Below are 12,385 nucleotides of genomic sequence, written 5' to 3'. Positions count from 1 at the left end.
ATCAAATAAGTTTCAAATTCCTTCCACTTATCATTATTTTCTTTTTCACTTTTTAAATACAGATCAACAGTCCTAATCTGATTCTTATAGTGAGTTCGTCGACAACAAATACATGTATAATTTGGACTTTCACATGAAATTACCTTAAACTTTTAAATTTCTTCTTCAAATTTCTCTGTAGTAATCTTTTCCATGTTTTCTTCAGTGCCTACTTCTATCAATGTCTCACTTTATCTACTCTCTTCTTCAGGACCAAAGTAACGAAACTCTATTTCATCACAAACTTTTTTTACATCTAATACTGACCCATGCACAAGTGCACTCTTTAATTCATTTAAAAATATTGCTGGACTTTTTGCGTAATACAATCTTCTGACTGACTTCCGCATTTGAGAATGATGCACTGCTAACATTCTAAAGTGATGAAAAACACTTTGACATACTTTTCTAGCCAGAGAATGACCTTGCAAACCAGTATTTTTTGTCACTCTGCAAGGATCTAGACCTTGCAACATCTTAATCACTTGTTTAAGAGTTTTTCTACTATAAACTCATAAGAAATTCCGAAAAATATCAATAGATTCCTGACGTATACTGCATATGCTACTACAATCCCAAGCATACACTGGGGCTTTAGTACGTCTCCCTAGAACTTCATCAGCTACCAGTTCCTCTACATTTCTAGGAACCATTTTTTCTTTTTCAATTGGACAACCGTTTTTAACCTCATAAGCACGACCACTGGTATCAACTGCATGCAACAATGTATTGGTTTGAAAATAACTCTCTTCATTAAAAAAAGGCTCGGAACTTGAACTGTGTTTCCATTCACCCAAAAAAAAATCACAAAAGTTACTTCTGTTGATTAATCTTTTCCTTTTACTTTTGGCCTTCATAAAAGATATTGGCTTATCTAATGATCGAATTCTATTTAATACTAAAATGAATAATTTCCTTTTCAGTTCAAAAGCCTTTTCAACAATAGTTTCAATCTGTTTTTGCTTTTTATAATATGCTGATCTTTTTTTATATTTCCTCACATCTTTCAACAAATTAAAGATAACTCTATTATAAAACATTCTTTTTCTTATTTCAGTAAATTGATTCTTTCTCCTTTTACCATATATGTTTTCTTGAAAACTTAATTTTCCATTAATCTCTCCTTTTTTTCTTGTTATTGTTCTTTCTTCTAGAGGCATTGTTTCTACTTTCCACATTGTGCACACTGTTTCTAGGCTGTGAAAGTCTTTTAATACATTCTTTGGTTCTCTTACCTCAGGATTTCTTTTTACTCCCACATGTTGTTCTTCATCTACATGTTGCTGTTGTGTTTTCTTCAAATAATACTCCTTTTTTGTTGTTTCCTTCTTTCTGTTTTTTTAGTCATGGTGACTTTTTTTTGTAATGATGATGAACACTACCTGTTTTGAAAAAAATATATAATATTATTAAACTAAATCTATAAAATAATTTATTGTATTATTAAACAAATATTTATATGCTTTGTTTAGAAATCACAACCCATTTTCTGCAATACAGAGGTAGTAGTTTGAAAAATGAAGGACAAAATAAGTAGTGTTTATGTGTTTAGAGGACTGCATGAATACTGGATAGGTGTTTGTAATATTGATGTATTACTACCAGGGTCATTGCGTAAGTACATAAATACTGACTGAATGATTAGAGTACTGTAACAAAAGAGAATGCTGAATTTATAAATCCCTAGGTTTTGGTACAGTGATTACATAAAGGCATAGTTCTGTTAAGATGATTGCAGGAGTAGACAGAGAATGACAGGCTTATTGGGGCACTACATGAATACTACCTGTCTTATTGCAAGGGTGATTTAGTAGTCTGCTACTGGTTAGAGGCCTACATAGATTGTGTACATTTCACTTTAGCACTGCTTATCTTAATGCCTGAGTCACTCTACAAGTGCATGGATAGTGACTGGATATTTACAGTTGACTGCAGGGAGAGTTTATAAGTGCTTGTGTGTTGGCACAGAGAATCGATAAGGACATGCCTCTGTCAGGATGACTCCAGGAGTGGACAGAGAGTGACAGTCTGATTGGGGCACTGCATGAATACTACCTGGCTTATTGCAAGGGTGAATCAGTACTCTGCTGGGGGTTAGGGGCCTGCATACATTGCACACATTTCACTGTAGCACTATGTGTCTCAATGCCTGAGGCATTCTACAGGCGTATAGACACTGACTAGATAGTGAGAGTGCTGGTAGTTGACAGAAGAGTGAGTTTTTAATTGCTTCTGTGTTGGCACAGCGATTAGATAATGACATGCATCTGTCAGGATAATTGCAGGAGTGGACAGAGACTGATAGCCTGATTGGGGCACTGAATGAATACTACCTAGTTATTGCAAGGGTGAATCAGAAGTCTGCTGGAGGTTACAGGCCTGCATACATTACGCACATTTCACTGTAGCACTATGTGTCTTAATGCCTGAGGCATTCTAAAGGTGTATGGGCACTGACTAGATAGTGAGAGTGCTATGAGTTGGCAGAAGAGTGCGTTTTTAAGTGCTTGTGTGTTGGCACAGACAGTAAATAAGGACATGGTTCTGTCAGGATGATTGCAGGACTGGATAGAGAGTGACAGTCTAATTGGGGCACTACTTGAATACTACCTGGCTTATAGCAAGGGTGAATCAGTACTCGGCTGGGGGTTAGGGGCCTGCATACATTGCACACATTTAACTGTAGCACTATGGGCCATATGTAGGAAGCCTAATACCGGTCGGTAACGGCCGATTTTCGGTAAATATCCCGTTACCGACCGGTATTTAGTCTTTTGCTATGTAGGGGGATCATTTCAGGATTCGGTAATTTACCAAATCGGTAAAATTACCGAATCGGTAATTTTACCGATTCGGTAAATACCGAATCCTGAAATGAGATGTAGGGGGAGTGTGTCGTTGGTGTGAGGATTCGTTATTTACCACCAACTAAAAGTTGGTGGTAAATGACGAATACATGTAAAAAGGCATTTTTTGGCTATTTGAAGTGTGCAATGTGGCAGACATACATGCCCTTAGGGCATGTATGTGCGCCACATGTGCACACATGGACGAATGAGGGGTGCAACAGGGTGTCAATGTGACACCCTGCCACCCATGGTGATGCCTCCCCCATTACCGATTCAGTATTTACCGATTTGGTAATGGCAACTGGCTTCCCATTCATTCCTATGGGCATCCAGGCCCATAGGAATTAATGGGAAGCCAGTTGCCATTACCGAATCGGTAAATACTGATTCTAAAATACACACAGACACCGAATCGGTATTTATTTACCTACATTACATTTACCGATTCATAAATACCGAATCGGTAAAATTCGGTATTTAAGAATCGGTAAATGTAATTTACCTACATATGGCCCTATGTGTCTTAATGCCTAAGGAATTCTACAGGTATATGGACACTGACTAGATAGTGAGAGTGCTGGAAGTTGACAGAAGAGTGAGTTTTTAAGTGCTTCTGTGTTGGCACAGCGATTACATAAGGACATGTTTCTGTCAGGATAATTTTAGGACTGGACAGAGACCTTTTTGGAAATATTTGGTGTAATTCCATTCAGCAGTTCGGGCTGTAGCCGTCTCTAAAATTTCTTATGGGAAATAACATGGGGAAAACACGTTTTTGGACCCCCCTTTTTTCTTGGCCCCCGCTTGACGAATCACCCCCAAACTTTTAGGATAGGAGCTGACCGGAACGGGCCATTAGTTTTGAAAATTTTGCGAAGATTCGTCAACCGGCGCCAAAGTTATTGGGAATAGAATGTTACGATTTTCCTATGGATAATATGTCCTAACTATAACTACCTACTGGCGACCGTCAGTAGGTAATATGTATATATATATATATATATATATATGTGTGATCAAGGCCATCTTGTGGCCGAAACGCGAAATGGCGTGCTGTGTGGGTGCTGACATTCATCAAAATACTATGAAGCACGAGCTGGTGTCCGTGTGCTTTCTTCCTCGCCGTTAGGAAGTGGGAGACAGCGTTTGGACTTTATATATATATATATATATATATATATATATATATTCTGCTCCAAAGGTTGTCCAGCAGGTGAGTAGCACTCGATCAGTAGCTTTATTTGTTATAGGCAGGGACGAGGATCCGCTTGTAGAAGCCGCTCCGTAATGGAATTGCCTGACGCGTTTCGAAGCTCCATATGCTTCTCTTCAGAGGCTTGAATGGAGGCAGTGTGTGCAAACGCTGAACCCACTTCGCCATTTACATATTGCCCACCCACCAATGGGAAGCTCGAATGAGACTGTGCATTGTGGAAAATGTGGTCCGAATAGCACACAAATCTTGTCCTGTATGGACCCTGCAAGTGGACTCATCCTCAATCCTGTTTGCCGCCGCTGGCCCACATTGCTGATATGATAGTTATCATGTCGGGTGGCCCCCATAACATTACGGGGTGGTGCACACTCCGCCGCAGGACGGCCGCGTATTACATTCTGCTCCAAAGTTTGTCCATCAGGTGAGTAGCACTAGATCAGCAGCTTTATTTGTTATAGGCAGGGACGAGGATCCGCTTGTAGAAGCCGCTCTGTAATGGAATTGCCTGACGCATTTCGAAGCTTACGGAGCGGCTTCTACAAGCGGATTATCGTCCCTGCCTATCATAAACACATTCACTGGATGATGTCATCAGTGATGTCATCAGTGATGTCATTTGAGATGTCATCAGTGATGTCATCAGTGATGTCACTGACCATGTCATGAGTGATGTAATATGTGACGTCATCAGCAGTGCATTGCGGGGCGCAAGTTATAGTTAGCTCTACTAACTATAACGGCCGAATTTCTATGGTTTTGTACGAGTGAAATGTGCAACTAACTATAACGTCCCTGAAACCTATGTTTTTTTCAGTGAATTTCAAAGGTTTTTTAATTGCTAATTTGTAACTATAACGTCCCTGAAACCTATGGTTTTTTCAGTGAATTTCAAAGGTTTTTAAAATGATAATTTCTAATTATAATGTTCATTAAACCTATGGTTTTTTCAGTGATTTTAAATTATCATTCCATTTTCAACCTGTTGAAAACAGGCGATATCGCCAGTTTTCCAACAATAGCTTCCGCAAAAAAAAAATTGCCCCAAATGAGAGCAATAACGAACGCAAATAATATCTAGAGTAGGCGTTTCTGTACAAAAATAAATCAAAAACACCACTTCCCGATATTTTCAACGAGCAGCCAACTCTGCGGTGCTATCCAGAAACAGGCGATAAACTGCGTTAGCAGTAGGAATGTACCATCTGCCTTTTACTGGTGTAAAGTAGGACGACTACCTACAGTTTGAAAGGGAGCTTAGCCCAGAATCACATCTGAAGACCAACACATGTCATAGAGCTACTGATCATGCACCTCCGACACCCAAGAAGGAACCAAAACCCACTGCCACCACCCACAGAACCTCCCCCCCGACCACCCCCTTACTACCATTGCGGCAGCGCACAACAGGACTGTGGACCTTCCAAAAACGGCATGGCCCCTCAGCCACACAATAGCTGAATGTTGAGAGATGTGGCAACCAAACATGTGTGAAGGACACAAGTCACCCACCAATAATAATATCCATAATACCAAGTGTAGTGGTGATGTGCTAGACACACCTCACTATGCAGAGCACAAACACATTGCTCCCAGTGCGGCCCGCCCGGACCACGCATCATCGCAGGCTGCGTAAACGCTGAGCGCCAGAGGTACCACTAACTCAGTGCACCACAAGTCAACAGCACGTGGCCTTATTAAGGCAGAATTTATTAGACAAAAGACATTGCTACCAGTGCGGCCAGCCCGGACCACGCATCATCGCAAGAGTCCAGTAGGCAACTAACTACAGCGGCCCTGAAACCTACACAATATCTTTTTAGTATCCTTGCTTCAAGAACTTCTTTTATATCAGTTATAGCTTTCCTACAATGACCAAATTCATCTTGCAAGTCTAAATGAACACTGAATGGCAGTCTACATTGCGGACAGCAGAGCTCATATTTCAAATTCAGTTTTGATTCATTAATTGCAGAGTGAACTGTACTCTATGTCCTCCGATTTTGTCAGGAGTAAGTGACAAAAAGCATTCCTCGATGTCTGAGCTGACTACTGCCTTCGATCTACACTTCGGACAGCAGGGCTCACAATTCAGATCAAGTCGCAATTGCAGATGACGCAGTCCAGTAGGCAAGAGACATTGCTCCTAGTGCGGCCGGCCCGCACCACGCATCATCACTGGCTGCGCACACGCTGAATGCTTCTGATGCCCCTACCTCAGTGCACCACAACTAATGGACCCTTTATGATAGAATCTTTTGTGTATGATTTCAGATCTGCTGCCCCTACCTCAGTGCACCACAAGTCATGGACCCTTTATGATAGAATCTTTTGTGTGTTATTTCACATCTGGTGCCCCTACCTTAGTGCAGCACAAGTCATGGACCCTTTATGATTGAATCTCTGTGTGTGATCCAATGATTAGTGTTGTACTTGTTGCCAGCACCAACCATTCCCGAAGGGCTGGCTTACACTCACCCCACACACATCCAGCACAGACGTCACTGGACATGTGACCCTGGTAATGAAAAGGAGTCGAGCGCACGTGCCTGTACCCAGTTCCACTATCTATCTGTGTCTATGTGTTCATTATGTATGCAACATGCTGCCCCTAGGCCTTACCACATTACATAGTGCTCTGGACAGCATATGCAACCATCTTACCTTTGACAGTGAGGGAAAACTTTAGTTATGTAACTTTGTCTCGGTCATTATACAAGTATGTACGTAGAGACTGCATCATTAGAGTACTGCAAGGAGAGTGTATACTGAATTTATAAGTGCGTGAGGATCGTCGGAGTGACTCTATAAGTACATATGTTGGCGCAGCCTAACTCCGACAACAACCTTGTCTTGACGGTAGCACTCCAACACGGACACCCATTGCCACTCCCTCACTGCTGGTATATACCCACACCACACCCATCCAGCACAGGCGTTACAGGACACATGACCCTGCTAATATAAAACACCGGGCGCACGTGCACTACGCCATTTTAGTTGAGCTTTCTATAGCCCAAAGCTAATTAAAAGTAGCCTAAACTAGCCCAATATTGCTACTTTAGGGAAGGAGGGGCAGGGAGAGCATCAAACAGGCGGTGAATGCATTGTAATTGATGTTGCAGCAGTATGTCAAGTAAATATTTGTGTAATAAAGTGCTTTAACACACTACTTTGCTGGAGCGGTGTATATATATTTATAATCTGGCAACTAGCACACACCAAAATTTTACCACACAACCGGAAAAATATAGCCCAATTGTGCGTGATCTAGCCCAATCTGGCAACACTGATGCCACAGCCACTCCCTCACGGCTGGTATACACCCACACCACACCCACAGGACACGTGACCCTGCTAATATAAAAGACCGGGCGCACGTGCACTACGCCATTTTACAGTTTAGAGTACATGGCCTCACTTCTCACTGAGTTGGTAGCACCGCAAGCCCTGAGTGGGTGTACAACCTGTGATGATGATAGGTGCACTGGTATGTCCTCTGCCATGGCCATATCAAGACTCAGTACCCAATGTGAGACCTATTACCTTCCAGAACGGAGCTGCATGATGTGGAGGGTGCCGTGACCGTGGAAAGGTGAGCAGTGAGGCCTGGGTGCGCAGCGGTGGACAGATACCTCTGGGCGGCGGGAGTGGAAAGGATGCAGCAGCCTGAATGCAGAAAGGCTGCACAGCGATTTAGGCATACGCAGTCATATATACCCTGCCATTACCCTTTCTTATTGCATTTTGAAAACGTTTTCCAATAGCAAGACAATTTTTACAGTCGGCCAAATGTCCGTCGCTCCCACATCTGTAGCAAAGTAGTTGAGTATTTATTTTTTCATACTTTGTACCCTTATATTTACCATCAAATGTTTACGAACTTTCCTTTCTCTGTTTTTTTTTTTACAGAGGTAAGGTGTGTTGGGAGCATCGAAGCATGCAGACACGAGCGTGACATTCCTCTCACAGCTCGTGGCTGCCTCACGTTGCTTTGGAAATGTTATGTTTTGAATGTGAGAAGGTTGGGAGGTAGAAGTTAACGGGGCTCAGTCATTCTTGCTGCTTACAAAACATGTTCTGAGGAGTAAACCACATCAAGCGAATTACCGTCACTGTCTTTTTATTCCTTCATACTGATCTTTCCTACAATTACTAATTCTGTACTATCTTTTCAGAAGTGGGAGCTTGAGGGTGCACTATGTCCCGGCACATGGTTGGAGACTCACTGGTGACACAAAGGTGAGCTGTGAAGATTTTCTCCAGTGTCACTCTCTCACTCTTTCTCTCTCTCTCTCTCTTCCTCTCTCCTTTGATGGACGCATGATGCACAATCTTAGCTTGCTTTTTATCTAACAGACTCTGATTCACAAATTGACGTCCCCCCCAACACCACCAGAGTTGAACACGTGTAGAACCTGCGATGATGCGTGGCCATCCTGGCAATCAACACCCATTTTGAAATGTGAGCTCCGTTGACCGCGTGTACTGAGGCTAAGGAGGTTCCTTCGGCACGTCGTCGACTCTCTTCGACACACGCCAGTGGCGGAAGGTGAGCAGAGAGGCTTGTTTGCGCAGCCGCGGGCACTCACCTCCGGCCAGTGGGAGTGGATGGGGTGTAGCAGCCTGGATGCGCAGCGTCAGGCAGTCAGCTCCGGATAGTGGGAGTGCATGTGGTGTAGCAGCCTGGCTGCGCAGCGACTGTTATACACCTCTGGGCAGTGCAAGTGTATGGGCTACAGCAGACTGGGGACCATAATATCAAGAACGGTGATAACATTATCTCCGCTTTAGCAGCAGGAAACTGCAGCTAAAGCGTCAATAAGTGGCTTGATAATATGCCCTTGAGAATTCCCATAGAAGCCCAGGTTCTGGTGTGAAGGACATCAAACCTGGGCTTCTATGGGAATTCACAAGGGCATAATATCAAGCCCCTTATTGCCGCTTTTGCAGTAGTTTCCTGCCGCTAAAGCGGTTATCGCCGTTCTTGATAATATGGCCCTGGGTGCGCATCGGCTGTTAGACACCTCTGGTATGCAGCAGCCTGGGTGCGCAGAGCCGAAACAGAGAATTACAAGTGTGCAGTTGTATATAGTCTGCAATTACTAATTCTATACTATCTTTCAGATAACTAAACTTGAGGGTGCTGTATGTCCCGGCACATGGTTGGAGACACACCGGTGACACAAAGGTGAGCTGCGAAGTTTTTTTCCAGTGTCAACACTCCCTCTCCCCCTTTCTCTCTCTCTCACACTTTCTCTCTTTCTCTGTCTCTTCCTCTCTCTCTCATTCTTTCTTTCTCTCACTTCCTCTCTCTCTCTCTCTCTCTCTCGCTTCTTCACATGGTTTGTCTCTTTTCCTCTCTCTCACACTGTTTCTTTCTCTCTTCCCTGTATCTCACTCTTTCTTTCTTTCTTAATATTTCTCTCTTCCTCTCTCTCACTCCTTGTCTCTCTCTCTTCCTCTCTCTCACTCTTTCTCCCTCTCTCTTCCTCTCTCTCTCTTCCTCTCTCTCATACTGTTTCACTCTTTCTCTCTTCCTCTCTCACTCTTTCTCTCTCTCCTCTCTTTCTCTCTCTGTCTTCCTCTGTCTCTCTCTTTCTCTCTCTCTCTTCTCTCTCACACTGTTTATCTCTTTCTCTCTTCCTTGTATCTCTCTCTTTCTTGCTTTCACTCTTTCTCTGTCTTCCTCTCTGTCTTACTCTTTCTTTCTGTCTTCCTCTCTCTCTTTCTCTTTTGCTCTCTCTCTTCCTCCCTCTCTCACTCTTTCTCTCTCTTCCCCTCTGTCACACTGTTTCTCTCTTTCTATCTTCCTAGTATCTCACTCTTCCTCTCTTTCTCTCTCCTTTGCAGGACGCATAACACACCATCCTATTTTTCTTTTTGTCTTGCAGGCTGTGATTCACAAATTGTCGAGGGATGGCACGCCATGGCTGTACATAGTTTTATTTGTTGTTGTTTTCTTTTAATAAAATATTTTACACAAATAGTTTTATTTGTTGTTGTTTTGTTTTAATAAAATGTTTGAGATGTAAATCCATACATGACTAAGATTCTTATTTGTCCAACCTCTCAAGCTTCTTTTTTATTTAAACTGCAACACCAGTCGATTTGTTAGGCTCCACATTTAAAAAGATTCCTGTCACATTTGTTTGTGGGGGTGAGCGGGGATGGCGGACAAGCAGCTGCTGCTGGGGGATGTCGGAGTACTGTTGGGTGTCCGACCTACATCATCGTTGCCTCCATTGCATCTTTTCTCAGAGATCTGCAAACCGGCGGCCTCGTTTGTAAAAGTGCAGGCCCGAGAAGTCGCACCGGAAGAGCTGCGAGCCCAACAGTGGTTCGCAGAGGGAGACTTGTGGGCCCAAGAAGGTTGTTGACGGTATGCTAGTGATGTGGGAAGAGGGTGCATTACCTGCTGATGTGGGGAGAGGCAGCGTGAAAGGGGTATCTCTCACAAACAGAGCTCCGGTATGTTTTCAGAAATGCCTCGGACAGATGCCAGCTGACGGACTGAATCACAAAATGGCTTTTCAATGCTCATATAGTAAGACTTATAAACAGTTCGTACCCAGGTTCGCAGAGGGAAAACTACGGCCCATCCGCTTGACTCACAGAGGCAGAACTACGAGCTGTCCGCTCCCAAAGGAACAGCAGCGTAGTAACTCGCAGAAGTACAGGTACAGCAGCATACTAGCTTGCAAAGGTAGACAGCTGAGAGCCAATGGACTGGCTTCTAAAGGCATACCTCCGAAGTGGTGATGTTGGGCACAGGGAGCGTGAAAGGGTTATCTTCCTACTAGTGTCCTGGAGTGGAAGTCGTGCTGCCTGGCGCTCACCTGTTTCTCCTTTATTGTTAATAAATCTTAAACCTTCACTGCATCCAAATCATCATTACACAGAGCTCTGCTATATTAAATTGCCCCCGGAACCTTTCTTTTATATTTTTACTCGATGCCAGGCACAAGATGGCTGCTAACACTTCCTGGTTTCAAGTGTTAGCAGTCAATCAGAGGACACTTCCTGCTTTGAAGAGTTAGCAGCCAATCAGAGGCAAGCTTGTGCTCGGGAGAAAGGCACGGACCAGATATATATATATTTTTTCCCTTTAATATCTCAAAAACTACTGAACGGATTTACACCATTTCAACAAAACCACGCTTTCTGGGCCAAGACCTTTCTCCCAGGCAAATTTGGTGTAATTCTGTTCAGCAGTTTGACCTGTAGCCTAATCTAAAGTTTACTATGGAAAATCCATTGAGAAAACACTTCAGCTTCAGCTGTAGCCTTGCACAAAGTTTCCTATGGGAAATTGATTTTTTCACTCTTATGTTTTGAATTTCTCACAGATTTACCCTCAGTGCTTAATTTGTAAAATATGAAGTCCAGGTGCTCATATTTTTGTAGGAGGCCACACCCATGTCCTCTGGCTCCACTCACTTCATTTACTTGCTCCACCCACTTACTCCATTGGCTCCACCCACATCCTCAACTGGCATGGCTGACAGCCACATTTAATACCTGATCTGAATTCCTACCTTGGTAATGTGATGGTTTACTTCATACGTGTTGGTTTTCATGCTGCTTGGAAAGAATATCTTAATAAATTCAAGGCAAAACCGCAAAAGAGACTGGATGTCATGACTTTTGGAACCAAAGATAATGAACTTTTTCTGACCATTAAAGTCCTAACTCCAAACTAATTCTGATATCACTATCTATTTATGTTGTATTTTGTGTCTCCCCAGACTTGACCCTAAACTGCCCCGGACCAGCCTATTACTAAAAAACAGTAGGATATATGACATTATGGAGCTCAGAGGTACAAGCCCACTATGAAGGCATCTATCACATTAAGAATATATTGAACTCTGCTAGAGGCACAATATGCACCTCCCTGGCAGATGCACAACCTGTAACTGATTTATGCACATCATTCACTCTTGTAATATGCCCAATATTGTAATTGTATTTATACAGCACTTCCACCCCTGACGATGCGTCAAAACACTTTTCGAAGAGCAGCATGCGACTCCGGAACACAAAAAGGATTAGTGGTGGGTTATTATAGGGTAATATATGTTAATTTGAGCGATGGACATGTGAGTCTGTTAGTTTCATTGAATGAGATAGTGGAGGGGTAGAAGAGGGAAGCGTCTAGAAAGTGTATTTCAGGAGATCATAGTAATATGAGGTTTGGGATCGGCTGAGGGAGGGATAGAGGAGGGGAAAATCTAGAAAGGGTTATTAAAGAGCTCATAGTAGTAAGATGAGGCTTGGGATG

Source organism: Triturus cristatus, chromosome 11, assembly GCF_964204655.1.
Source record: "Triturus cristatus chromosome 11, aTriCri1.1, whole genome shotgun sequence".
Classification (NCBI taxonomy): Eukaryota; Metazoa; Chordata; class Amphibia; order Caudata; family Salamandridae; genus Triturus; species Triturus cristatus.
Note: the sequence above shows the minus strand (reverse complement) of the source record.